The sequence below is a fragment of the Manis pentadactyla genome, chromosome 16 (genome assembly GCF_030020395.1).
Source record: "Manis pentadactyla isolate mManPen7 chromosome 16, mManPen7.hap1, whole genome shotgun sequence".
NCBI classification, from domain to species: Eukaryota; Metazoa; Chordata; class Mammalia; order Pholidota; family Manidae; genus Manis; species Manis pentadactyla.
In genome coordinates, this window is record NC_080034.1 from 56,315,321 (window position 1) to 56,327,985 (window position 12,665).

At 36.5% G+C, this 12,665-nt stretch overlaps 1 long non-coding RNA gene across 1 annotated transcript; it reads left to right on the plus strand.

The window, feature by feature from the left end:
* Positions 1 to 5,775: 5,775 nt before the first annotated feature.
* Positions 5,776 to 10,054, plus strand: LOC130681336 (uncharacterized). The gene is made up of 3 exons (XR_008994406.1): positions 5,776 to 5,898; positions 7,961 to 8,024; positions 10,005 to 10,054. It is a non-coding gene; the product is annotated as an uncharacterized LOC130681336 (long non-coding RNA).
* Positions 10,055 to 12,665: the final 2,611 nt, after the last annotated feature.

The window sequence follows — 12,665 nt, forward strand, 5'->3', positions numbered from 1 at the left end:
GTAATATGAACTGTCAACAGCGGATGATATGTGCACCTTAATTCTTATGCAATCTCAGTTCTCACAACAGTCCTCATTACACACCCAGGATGGTTTTCAAAAGCCACTGAAGATATATAATTTATCCACACAGAGAGAGCAACACTACATTTTGATATTAATGGAATTCATATAAGTATCATTTGTGGCATATAAATTACGTTATAAATTAACCTGCCTACATGGTACCATAATTTAGGTCCAGTGTCCCACTGGGACTCTCTGTGCTTTATGGAGGGTCATTTACATGTTTCTTTCAGGGAATATATATGTAAGTTAGTTGTCATCATGTTCTGAAAACAGAAAGTGATGATGTGAAAACAGAAATTCTTGCATTTCAGTTTTATTCTCTTTGCAGACTATAATTCCTGATTGGAAAACAGTATCCATTTAGTTCAGAGCAATTAAAACTGATTAGAAGAATGAACATTCTTAAGCCTATAACCATCTGATTGGGTGGAATCAACTGACACTGTGTTAAAAGATGTAATTTTGCAGGTGTACCTTGCTAAAATAAATGACACACTCAATTTAGAAATAAATGAACAAACTCCTTCAAGAAGGTTGGATTACACACCCTTGAAGTAGATCAGAATTAGGGATGTTCTTCTTTAAGTTAACTTCCCTTTATGTGGTTTCTCACTTACTTCTGCCTTCACTCTCTGGGATATAGCACAGGTCTAGCCAATGCAGAAATGTGGGTGGAAAGATTATTACACAGATCAGTCAGATTCTGAACCCCTTGGCAAAAAGGAATTCACTCCCCCACTCTCTTGTTAGAATGACTTGAATGTAAGAAAGCCTTTCTTCATGGTAAAGCAAAACTACCTTCCAGGACCTTCTAGTTAATTAGTATTAATTCTTTGAATTAACAGCACCTACTATCCTAGTCAGCTCAGGCTGCTATAACAAAATACTATAGACTGGTGGTTTGTACAACAGACATTTATTTACTTGCAGTTCTCGAGTCTATGAAGTTCAAAGTCAAAACACCAGCAGATCTGGTATTTTGTGAGGGCTTTCTTGGCTTCCAGGTGGCTGCCTTCTTGCTGTCTCCCCACATGGCCTTTCCTTGGTGTGAGCTCTTAGGGGCAAGAGGGAGCTCGTGTGTTTCTTCCTCTTTTCATAAGGGCACTAATTCCAACATGAGGCTTACCTCACCTAAGCCCAATTACCTCCCAAATGTCCCACCTCCAGATACCATCATACTGGGGATTAGGGTTTCAACACATGATCTGGGGGAACATGTTCAGTCCATAGCACCTACTCTATGCCAGGCAGTTTTAATACCTGTCTTTTAATCCTTCAAGGTAGGTACAGCTATTCTCATTTTACAGATTATGGTATTAAATTTCAGATAGGTTAAAAAAAAGATCCAGCCTCACACAGCCAGAAGGTGGTGTGAAAAACTCAGTTCTGACTTCTAAGCCTTCAGTCTTTCCTTTCTACCCCCTGCTACCTCCTTAAAACAAACAATAAGCCTTTCTTTGACATATTGGCCCACCAAACTATTCAGCCCTTTGTATTCCTTCCATGTCTTTTCTCACCCAAGCTAAATATTCTGAATTTACTCAGCCTTCCTTCAAATGACTTGAGTTTGGATCTTTTCACCATTCTAGTTTCTCTGTTCTGGATACACTCCATGTAATCAATGCCTTCTTAAAGCATAGCTCCCAGAACTGAGCACACAACTTCAAGTAAGTTCTGATTAACACAGATAGGATCAATCGTACCTTGTTATGAGTATTATACTTCTTGTAATGCACTTTACATGAAAATTAGCTTATGCAGCAGTCACTGTGCATCTTGTCTACAAGATAATTATAAGATTTTGTCAAATACCTTGCTTGAAATAAAATTCAATATCTGAATCATATCAGAAGCATGTTATGTCAGATATCTGCTCCACACTAAGCTTATCAGACAGCTCTCTCATTATTAAATAAAATAAGTTAGTTTCAACTTTTCAGGTAGATAGGTGAGATTTTTTATTTGTCTCATCCAGAGCTTGGGCCATGTCCCTATAAACAAATTCTTTGTGCCCTTGGAAGAATCACTTTTCTAATGCAAGAAATATTATACATTCTGCTCCTTGTTTTATAGACAGGAATAATTACACAGAAGGAGATGTAAGTGACAACATATTTTAATAGTTGAGTCAATAATACAAAGGTTGAGCAGAAGAATATCATGGTAATTTTTTTTTATTTTTTATTTTATTTCATTTATTTCACCAGGCTAACAGTTTTGGCAAGAAAATAATAATTATTTCACTTATTCAAAGAGTCCTGAGGGAAACAGCAAGATTCTGGACTAATATCTCACCAGTTAAAACCAATTATCTTCAAGATACTATTTCAATTAATGACAAGTGAAAATAATCTTGAAATAAAGTTCATGGTTTCACTGTGTATAATTGCAAATGATCAAAATAAAATAAGTGAGCCCTCAGGAATTCTAATTGTGTGTCAGATTCTAATAAACTAGTGTCACAACCCTATACAAACTAGTGAAGTCAGTCTGTCTATTGAATGTGCATAGATGCCAGTCCCAAAATTCACCACAGAAAAATCCGTCTCAGGAAGTTGTCCCCCAGAGGTATCTTCTGTGTTAACACTGGGATCCACAATGTGGTTGAAGTCTATAGGAAGATTACAATGGGGAAAAGACCACTCCCTTAAAAAGAAAAGAATGAAAACCATCTAAGAATTAGATGTCATGCTGCCAATCATGCAAAAGGCTCCTTCTCGGTTGACATGCTGCGTGTCAGCATCACCTCCCCAGAGTGCATTGTCTGAACACTCATTCTGGCTGTTCTGTTCTGAAGGAACAGAAAACTCTCCAGCAGTATGTCCTATAGGATATCTTGATAACATCAGCAAGCAGAGCACCAAGCACACACTGCCTAGTCACATACACCCCAGATGAAAAGGTAATGAAGGCAGGAATTCTCCTGTGTTCTTATCAACAATGAAGTGGCATACTCAAGCAGAAGAATTGTAAAGATAACCTTCTTGGCCACTGAATGTGTGCATGATAGAGGGAGAAAACACCCAGTTAGCAGTCAGGAGGGATCAAGCCAAACGGGACCTTTATAGTTTGCGAAGTGTGGCATGTCTACCATGCCATGCCCTCTCCTGGCTACTTCTTCATCAGTTTCTCCTCTAGTGTGAGAGAAACCTGGAGAAATTGACATTTTGAGTGATAGTTCCCATTCTCTCGTTACCTAACAACGTCATAAAACAGTAAGGAGACATGATCCCTGTTCACTTCCAGAGAAATACCTAAGCAGTGAAGAGCCAAAAGAGAAAGGTAGACAAACACAATCTCTACAAATTACCCACAAGTCACCACTAATTTTGAATAATAATGGAGCTGCCTGTTTTATTCTTTTAAGTGAAAAATGTACTTGCCCTGATGCCTGAACTGAAGCAGAAATAGGGAAGTATCATGAAAGTCAGCCCTAAAGCCTGACTTAGTGTTGACAGTGTGATGTCTCACTTGTAGGTGTTATTACATTTCAGCCCTAAACACTATCATCCTTTTTACACACTAATGAATACATCAAACCTAGAGCTTGAAGAAAGATAATTAGTTAAGATTTGGGCCTGTAAAGCAATACCAAAATAAAAAACTCAAAGCAATATTTATATTAGACTAGTTGCCTAGGGCTGCCATAACAAATTACCATAGACTCGGTGGCTTTAAACAACAGAAATGTATTATCTCATGGTTCTGGGCACTAGAAGTCTGAGATCAAGGTGTTGGTAGGGTCATGGTCTCTCTGGAGGCTTTAGGGGTGGAGTCCTTTCCTGTCTCCTCTAACCACTGGTGATTGGCAGTAGTTCTTGGTGCGCCTTAACTTGAAGATGCATCACTCCAATCTCTGCTTGTTTTCACAGGGCCTCCCCACTGGGTGTCTGTACCCAGATTTCTCCCTTGTTATGATATCAGTTAATCCAGGATGAGTCATCTTAATTTGAGCACATTTACCAAGACCCTGTTTCCAAATAAGGTCACATTCACAAGTTTTCGGGGTTAGGATTTGAACATATCTTTTTGGGGGACACAATTCAATCTATAACAGTACGTGTTCAAATCACTGACTCACTCAAAAAGCTACAGCTAGCAGTATTGCTATAACTCTTGGGTGCTGTAGGATAATAGAAATGGAGAAGGAGGCACATAGCTCACAGAGAACAACCATGTCATGCTGTGTATTTTTTGCATCAGGACCATGGACAGTAGCTCATATTCCTCCACCACCTCCCCCATCTCACCCCAAAATTAGTTATGCCGATGGAGAGAAATGCCTTACACTAAATAAGGCTTATCAAAGGACTGTTACACTGTTCCTCTACTATTTCTAACCTATTTCTTGTAAATCAATATTATCTCACTCCCTGTAACTTCATCTGGTATGGTGAAAATACTATAGTAATAGAGAACAGTTCACTGGTTTATAAAGATGGCTGCTACTTTTCTTCAATCTAGGGTTTTAGCTTCATTGTAAAGTCCTAAAATCTAAATAATAAGTTTAGTAAATGACGGTCTACTGGAAGAAAATGGTTCTTACCATTTAAACTTACATGGAACTAGTTTGTTCTTGAAAATCAATGGAATTGTTATAAAATATTTAAGCTGTAAAGTGATCAACATTTATGTTACTTTTCTATGATGGTGTACATTGAAGCAGTGTAAAGAAACACAAATGGATTGAAACTGAAATGTTCTAAAGCCACAAAGGTAGGATGGAAATGGGAAATGGAAAAGGAAGGGAGAAGAGTAGCAGTGCCAAAAGGGTTAGGTAAGTGAAGGCCTTACGCACACTTCTGAGGAGGTTGGATGTCTGTTGAAGGACATGAGCTATATAGGGGCTCTAGGAAGAAGAGTGATGTGATTAAATTTGCATTTCTTTTTAGGTAATCTGTTGATTGCATAAGGATGATTTAGAGGTTGGTAAGATGAAAGGCAGACAGACATTTAACTCAGGTAAACAATAGGATGGACTTGAGAAATATTTAAGAGATAGAATCACTATGCCCTAGTTACTGATTAGGTACAGGAGGTCACATTCTAGTTTGGGTGACTTAGAAGAGGAATTGGTTTGGAGCAGGGAAGTGGGGTGGGAAATAATGAGTTTGGTTGCTGACATGTTAAATTTGAATTATCTTTGGGAGTTCAAGATCTGTATCCCTGTAGGCTCTACAGCAGAAGCACACCCCTATTTCCTAAATTCCTGGTATCAGTACTTCACATTGTTTTCAGTCTTAGATCATAAACTGGCTGAAGGTGATCTTCTCATGTGCAGTGTTGTGTCACTCAGACCTTGAGAAAGTGCTTGTTTGCTAACCATGTCTGGAGCTGTCCCCAAATCCTGAGTGGCATTAGGTGGAGGGGTTGAAGAATTTATTTTTAATACTTCATGGATTCTTAAAGAGGAATTCTTAAGTGTTCTTCAGTCTAGGACAAGGACTTTTTTCTTGGGACATAAGACAAAGAGAAAGGCTGGGGATGCTGGGCCTCCTATAGGTACTAAATTATTGACAGCATTTAAAGGTGCGTCTTTCTCAACACAAGCTGCATGCATGCTGTGTGACTCGTCAGCATTTGGTTTCCTCTGAGTGTCAGAGATTAACACGCCCCTGACAGAGTAGGGCAGAGTCTGGTGCCTTGCTGAGGAGGAGTTAGCAGCTTAACATGGCAACCTACCCATTATGAGATTCAGATATGACAGTAATGGATTGTCCTGGAAGTCCCTACACAGGGGACAGACACCTAACACTCAGAGCCAAAGAGTCGAAGTTGCTATGGCTGTGGCTGCCAAGACAGATGCTGTGTTGGAGTCCAGGCTTCCTGGTAATTCAGATTCTCACTCTGTCTACCTCCAAAAATTGGTGGTGAGGCATGGCGGGAGGGGGTCACAGGGACTGATAAGTAAGTAAAGAGGCCACCTCTTTTCTAGATCTACTGCAATTCTATGGAGTGAGAGCAAAGGAAACAGAAATGGCCTTTCATAAATTTCATTATTAGAAGACACCATGGAAACCATATGATTCTATATCTTTATTTTAAATATGTGGGAAATTGACTTGAGAAACAAAAAAAGAAAGCCCAGGTAGTTGTAAAATTTGAATCAGAACCTGATTCCTCTGATTTACAGAGAAGAACTCTTTCTGCTATCTCATATTATTTCTTACGCCTTCTATTTCTTGAATTTGGACTCAGGGCAGTATGTCAGAAGGAGCTCATCTAGCTACCTTAACAAGCCATTATGCTCTGTTTTAAGAAAGTTCATTGGAATGAATCCTTAGTTTAGAGAACTCTTGGATATTGCTAGTTTTTCATTATTAAAAATCAGTCTTTTCAGATAACTAAAGATATGTCTCCTTAAAGATTTAATCTTTTCCCTCCTGGATCATTTTGATCTATAAATCTGTATCTTATTTAATTGTAGTAGATATTTTTATGTCTTCTTATTGGATCTGAGAGCTTATTCCTCATAGAATGCTCATCAGTTTATGAAGTACTTACCCGCATATGGCTTTCGTATCTCTGGTATTTGCACACATGATTTTATTCTCAAGACACTGATGAGAAAACAAATACTTAGAGAGTTTAAGTGACTTGTCCAAGTGGCAGTGTTAGGACTTAAACTCCCACTTGTCATTCTATGAAGAGTTGCTGCTTCTATAGGATGAACAATTCACTTTTCTCAGACTGTCAGTTATAATTGTGCAGTTACATCAAGATGATCCAGGGCCTGCTGCGAGCACCAAGGATGTTTGCACCCGGCTTTTATGGTTTTCAACATAATTACACAAGCTCTTTAAAATAAATTTGCTATCTTCTTTCTTGCTTTTGGGTTGTTGCTTATTGCTACTATCAGTTTACCTGATTAATGCCATATCTTTCGATAGTCACTGTTTCTATTTTCTGCTTCAAAGCTGCTGTGAATAATGTTATGGGCTGGAGTTTATCTCCCGAAGTTGTATGTTGAAATTCTAACCTCCAGTACCTCAGAATAGAACTGTATTTGGAATAAGGTCTTTGAGGAGATGATTAAGATAAGTGAGGTCTTAATGGTGGGCCCTAATCCAATATGATCAGTGTTCTTCTAAAAAAAGGAAATTTAGACACAGCTTAGGCACACACATGGAAGAAAGACTGTGTTCAGACCAAGGGAGAAGATGGCCATCTACCAGCCAGAGAAAAGGCCTCAGAATGAAATCAGCCCTGCCAACCCCCTGATCTTGGACTTCCCAGCTTCCAGAACTGAGAAAATAAATTTCTTTTGTTTAATCAGTCTGTTTAACTTGTTATGGCAGCCCTAGCCAACTAACACAAACAAGAAATGAAAAATAGCTAGTTTTTAGAATTGTGCATGAACAAGAATAAATAGATTTTGCAGTGGAGCCTGCTTCTGAGTCAAGTTCCTGGACTTAAGTGCATGAACACTGTGATACCGATTTTAGTTTGCAGCAGCAATGCCTTTGGCTTGTTTTGTGATTCTAGCTTATATTCTAAGCAGGAGGTGAGTTTCAAGAAGGTAAGATCATAGTTTCAAAAACAAGGAATTATCGATACACCAAATGGTTCTTGAAATACAGAAGTTTTTTTATTCTTAATTAGAATGCTGTCTTGATATATTCCCTCATGTGTTTAAAATGTGGTTTAATCTCCCGAACCTTACTCTACCCATCCTCTTTTAAGAACATACCAGCTGTAACTATCATAGCATATGCACATATGTCCCATTTTATTTCCTTTTCCCAGGCTGCACAGGTCATTGTGGGCATCATACTTGTACTGCTTTTAATGCCTGTGGTTCCAAATAAATACTGAGCTGAAATCCGTGGAGGCTCAGAATTGCTGACTGAAGTTCACTTGCAAATGAGTGTGCTCTCCTTTGCCTCTCCAGGACGGCTGCAGTATTTTGGATGGAAATCAGAAACCTTTAAGGCAGCAATGGAAGAACAAACACAGTAAGTGTCTTTCTGTAGTAGTAACACAGACCATTAAATAGACCCTAGCAGACAGGAAAGCCTGTATGGATTTCAAAAATAGTACTCATCTGTCTGAAGAGCTGCTAAAAGAAATGAAGTTTAGGCTTTGGAACATAGCCTGGAAGCAAAATCTGACTTAGGTTCTGGAAAAGCTATGGAGGAGCTCCTCAGAGAATTACAAAAACATGTACCTTTTGCATTCCAAAAATAATAACCAGGCACAGGAGGACACTCAGTGCCAAGTTTCACATTTGAATCAAGCCACACACACAGAGTTGAGAGCTGAACTTTGGCTCTTCCCCATTGAGTGCTGGTAAAACATAATCCAAAGGGTCAAACGTCAGCACTTACAAAGGTGTCTTGACAAGACCCTTCAGGCACACACACATTTATTCAAGACATACAGATTAACCACAAGTGAAAAGGCAATATAGTTTAAATTACATGTACAGATAGGTTGATAGACATAATAGATTTATGGAATTTAAAAATCAAGGAGAGAACTCTAAGAAAAAATATTGACTGGGCTTGACTAAGTCAAAGACATTATTTGGGGGAAATAGATAATGACCCTGTGATGTTTTATTAGAAATGAAATGCCATAACATTCCTATTCCTGGTAATTAAAAAAAAAAGAAGAAAAGATTACATATTACATGTGTTTTGAAAAGCACATGTGTTAAAAAATAGTGTTAAATATGTGGTTCCAGGTCATTTGAAAATCCAAACTTCCTTTAATTTTGTTATCTCTCACCTTCATATACAGAAATAGGAAGTACTATATCTATTTTATGAAGTGTAAAGTTTGCTGGAGATAAAATACCAGAATTTGCGTGTTATGCCTAATGATTCAAAGCTTTTCAATGGACAAACATCCACATAAAAATAATTCGGCCATTTTACCATGCTGTAGAAAAGTAGGATGAAGTATCACTTTCTTAGAAAATAATAAGTGAGGCTTAACAGACATCTTTAGCGAAGTCACAAAAAAATTCCATGTCTCCTATGTGCTATTAAAGCTTATGAGAAGTTACAGCGAAGCAAAGTATAATAAAATGCAATTCTTGCTTTCAAAAACTTCAGTCAGGTATTAAAAATCCTGCAGGGACATACGTAATACAATAAGAATGCAAACAGCACTCATGTATTATAGTCTAAATATCTAAACTTCCCCATCATTAGCAAGTTAGCCAATTGGAATTTTGTATGGCTTTCAGGGTTTTAAAACTCTGAAAAACTCCAACTTTCCTATTTATCATCTGCAAGAAATATAGACCACATTTGTTTTGTTCGCTATGATACCTTCAACACCTGGAACATTTGCTTGTCCATAAGATATCCACAGTAAATATCAATGAAATGAATGGAAATAAGATTCTGTGGCACAAAATGTAGATGTAGAACTGAATTACCAGTACAATTGGGTTGAGAAAATAGATCAGTTCATAAGATGCTATCTCTATTGGAAGACAAATCATGGGTCTCTCAAAGATTTTTGTGTATTGGGAGCAGAGGCACTAACTACCTTTGGTTTGGACTATGTCTTCAAAGATATTTGTACAAAAAACAAGAGAGGGAGTGTCTCCCTACCCAATAAAGGGAAGACATACTGCCCATTATAAAGGATTTTGTTTCCTTAAAGTTGGGGTCTCCTGTAACACAACCCACTGCATGTGTAGGTATCACTTGGCCTTCTGCTTATTGCACCATGGGAATTGATGCCTGGGGAGGGGGCACAAAAATGATTAAGTTCAACACAAACCCTACTGCTATCAGCAACAAACTAACCTTTGTCTGACTCAGGAGTCTTGTGTCTTTGGTGTCCATGAAATAGAGGCAGGCTACTTAGTTAATTTGCAAATAGGATAAAATCTCAAATCCTTCACAGTTTTGACAGTTTCATATAACAAATAGATACTGACTTGAAGTTTACAACTCAAATAATAAAAAGAATTTCAGTTTTTTCTAGGAACAACGTTGCTTCTACTCTGGAACAAGAGAAACCTGGTAAGCTATGATATCAGAACTTACTTTCAGCCCTTCAGGGAGCTGAGGTTTCAAGGCCACCGAGTGAACTGAAATCCAAGGAGAAACCAATCTCTCCAAAGAGATAAAATATAGACATTGGCTGAAAAAATAATGGCTGAAAATTTCCAAAAGTAGGAAAAGATATCAAACAATAAATCTAAGAATCTCAAAGAACCCCAAGCAGAATAATCACCGAACATCACAAACATACATACATACCTAAATACATAAGATACACACTTCTGAAAACCTAAGATGAATAGCAGATTTGAAGGCAACCTGAGAAAAAAGATACATTGCATAGGAACAAAATTCAGAATTATTGGAGACTTCTCTGAAACTATGCAAGCCAGAAAATAGTGAGTGACATCTTTAAAAGCTTGAAAGGAAAAAAAAAAGAACCTGTCAATCTAAAATTCCAAGTAAAAAATATCTTTCAAAAATGAGGGCAAAATAAAGACTCTTTCAGGAAAACAAAAACTGAGAGAATTCATTTTCGATTAAACTGGATTACAAGAAAGGTTAAAGAATGGTATTCAAGTAGAATGAATATGACAGCAGACAGAAATGCTATTTTGGATCTAAATAAAGAAATGAAGTTTTTCAGGAATGATTAAAATGAAGTTAATATAAAAAACATTTTTTCTTATTTCTCATCACTCTAAAAGGTGTTACTGTCTAAATGAAAAACAGTAGCAAGTTACTGTGGCTTTATGCCATATAGAATATAAAATGTATGACAATGATAGCACAAAGGTGAGCAGTAGTACTGGCAATATATTGCTGTAAGGATTTCATGCCTTGTTGGAAGCAGTACAATATCATTTGAGGGTAACCTGTTATTGATTAAATATGTATTTTATAAATGCTTGGAGTAGTCACTATTTTTTTAAAAAGACCTCTAAGTACAAGGCCAATAATGGGAATAAAATTGAATCACAAAAAACACTCAATCCAAAAGCAGGCCAAAAATCAGGAGAAAACATACAGAGAGTAGATAAAACAATTACAAAATGAATATCCCTGTAGTAGATTGAAACCTAATCATATTAGTAATCACATTAAATCTAAATAGTCTAAACATACCAATTAAAAGGCAGAAGTTGTCAGATTAGATAAAAAAGTGAGATGCAACTCTATACTGCCTGCAAGAAATTCACATTAAACATAAAGACAAAAATAAGTTAAAGATGAAAAATGGCAAAAGATATACCATGATAACACTAATCAAATGAAAGCTAGAATGGCTATACTGGTATTAGACAAAGTAGATTTCTGAACAAAATAATTAACCTGGAATAAAAAAGATCTTATTGATAAAGGGGTTGATTAATCAAGAAGACATAATAATCCTACATGCCTATTAACAGATCTTTAAAATATATGAATAAAAACTGATAGAACTACAAGGGGAAGAAGATACATACACAATTATAGTTTGAGACTTTAACAAGTCTCTCATGGTAATTGATAAAAACAAGTAGAAAGAAATTCAGTAAAGATACAGAACACCTGAACAACACTATGAGCCATTTTGACCTAATTGACATTTGTAGAACATTTCTTCAACAACAGCAGGATATATATTTTTTTCAAGCACATATAATAATAGGTCATATTCTATATTATAAAATACATTGAAAGGAATTAAGAGCATACAAAATGTATTTGATGACAACCATAGAATTATGCTAGAAATTAAAAATGGAAAAATCCCCAATTATTTAAATGTTTAAACAATACTACTGAGTACCTCATGGGTCAATGAAGAATTCATAAGGGAAAATAGAAAATATCTTAAATGAACATGACAACACAAAATATCAAAATGAAGGAAATACAGCTAAAGCTGTGCTCAAGGGAAGTTTATGGCAGAAAATGTTCATATTAGAAAAGAAGAAAAGTTTTAAATCAAGCTTCCATCAAATAACAATGAAGTCACAATATTTTAAGGCATTTTGATTTTTAATTTTAAAAATTCTTTATTGAGATATAGCCTACACATATAGGGTACCAATTTTAAGTGTACAACTCAGTGAATTAATGGATAAATATACACCAGTGTGAATGCTGCTAAGATCAAGAGATTAAACTTTTCATATTCCCTATGTGCCTCACTAGTCAATAATCATCCCTCACTTTAATATCCATACACAAGGAAAGGTAATCAGTACAAAGTCGAACATTTTAAAATGAGTTTCAAAAGATCTGTACATTCATTCCACCACGTGGTAAATTCTCCATTGTTATTAGTTATTACTGCAATACTTTCCTCAAAATAACACACTGCTTAAATTACATAGATTCAGTTGTCTTCAGTAATTCAAAGACTCAGCCATCAAAAGCATTTATCATGTCAAGAAAAAACTTCATTTAGGCAATATAATATTTGGCCCAGGGAACTTTGGAGCTAGCTAGACATGGGTTCAAATAATACCTGACACTTAATAGCTAGGTCACTTACCTGAGACTCACTGCTCCACTTACCTTGTAGGGTTGCTATGAAGATAAAATGAGATAGCATAGATAAAATGCTCTGTAGAGTGTCCTGTAATGTGCCTTTACTAGTATTAGTAAAAGCACTATTTTTAT